We start from the raw sequence: 1,509 nt of genomic DNA on the forward strand, positions 1-1,509 counted from the left end.
CATTTGATTAATTTCTTCTTATGCTGTTTTTATAGTTTTATTGTTTTACATTGTTTTATTTACTGTTATATTGTTTTTATATTTCCATTTCCTGTGTTGTAAAGCACTGTGATTTTTATCTGTGAAAAGTGCTACATGAATAAATTTTACTTACTTACTTTCTTACTATTAGTAATATACTATTTAAAATTGTACTATTAAATTCCAGTGCACAAAATAATCTAGGCAAGCCTCCAGTTTGCACTGGAACAGTTCGGAGCTGACTGTGAAGCGGTGGGAATGAGAATCACCACCTCCAGATCTGACGCTATGGTCCTCAGCTGGAAAAGGGTGGAGTACCCACTCCAGGTCAGGGATGAGTTCCTGCCCCAAGTGTTTCTCGGAGTTTAAGTATCTCGGGGTCTTGTTCACAACTGAGGGGAGAAGAGAGCAGGAGATCCACAAATGGATTGGTGATGCGGTATACTGGTCCATCTTGTTCAAGAGAGATCTGAGTGTAAAAGAGAAGCTCTTGATTTACCAGTTGATCTACGTCCCTACCCTCACCTATGGTCACAAGCTGTGGGTTGTGACTGAAAGAACAAGATCGAGGATACAAGAGGCGAAAATTGGCTTTTTCTTTTACTACTATTACAGTTTGCAAGTAGCATGTACGACCACATCATTGAGTTGCGTGTTGTAGCCACAGTGTTTTGTAGTAGTACAGAACAGTAAGTGAATTGTGAGTTTCTGGATTTTGAATTTAAAATCATGTGTAAATCGTATTTTCAGGCTGGCCACCCCCACAAAAATCATCTAGCTCCCCCGGCAAGAATGGATACAAATACTAAATTTGTGAAACTGTGTTCAATTTCAAATGAATTCACTTATTATAGCATCATATGAATTCAATTCCCTGAAAAATGTCAAAAAGAAAAAAAACTCAGATCTGCTACTTGTGATTAAGGGAACAGTTTCTTAAGTAAATTAATGAATGGTTAAGAAAACTTTTAATGTTTATTATTAGCAAATGCATGTTTTAGACATTTACTTAATTATTCATGTCCTTCAGTAAACGATATATAGAATAAATATGAGAAAATAATATTAGTTATTCAGGAAAACAAATACAGCTACATGTTTCTTTCTAAGGTTTTGAGGCATTTTTCATTGAAGGAAAAAACATAATTGAACAGCATTTCCTCAAAAGCCAGCATACCAACGTTCCTGAAAGTATCACAGCTGCGCCACGTGATCATCTTTTTGTCAATCTTGGCTCTTCACTTATTTTCAGAAATTCCACCCTGTGGGATACCTCCAACTCTTGAGGATGGAGACACCAAGACCGCCATAAAAGAGCATTACAGCCATAATGAAATTATTGAATACATGTGTCAGAGTCACTACATTATGGAGGGAGAGCCTTACAAAACCTGCCTCTATGGTGAATGGACTGGACACATGAGATGCCTCAGTAAGTTACAGTTCTCCCCAATATTAAGAATAATTTTATCATAATATTCTTTTACA

At 36.4% G+C, this 1,509-nt stretch overlaps 1 long non-coding RNA gene across 1 annotated transcript in view; it reads left to right on the forward strand.

Moving 5' to 3' along the window:
• The window catches only part of LOC102310689, a 4,297-nt gene extending 2,800 nt beyond the window's left edge, over positions 1 to 1,497 (forward strand). The window contains exon 4 of the long non-coding RNA XR_001336852.2: positions 1,274 to 1,497. This is a non-coding gene — a long non-coding RNA (complement factor H-related protein 1). The remainder of the gene's footprint in view (positions 1 to 1,273) is intronic.
• The last annotated feature ends 12 nt before the right edge of the window (positions 1,498 to 1,509 follow it).

Source organism: Haplochromis burtoni, unplaced genomic scaffold, assembly GCF_018398535.1.
Source record: "Haplochromis burtoni strain Fernald_Lab_line unplaced genomic scaffold, NCSU_Asbu1 Contig_217, whole genome shotgun sequence".
Taxonomy (NCBI): domain Eukaryota; kingdom Metazoa; phylum Chordata; class Actinopteri; order Cichliformes; family Cichlidae; genus Haplochromis; species Haplochromis burtoni.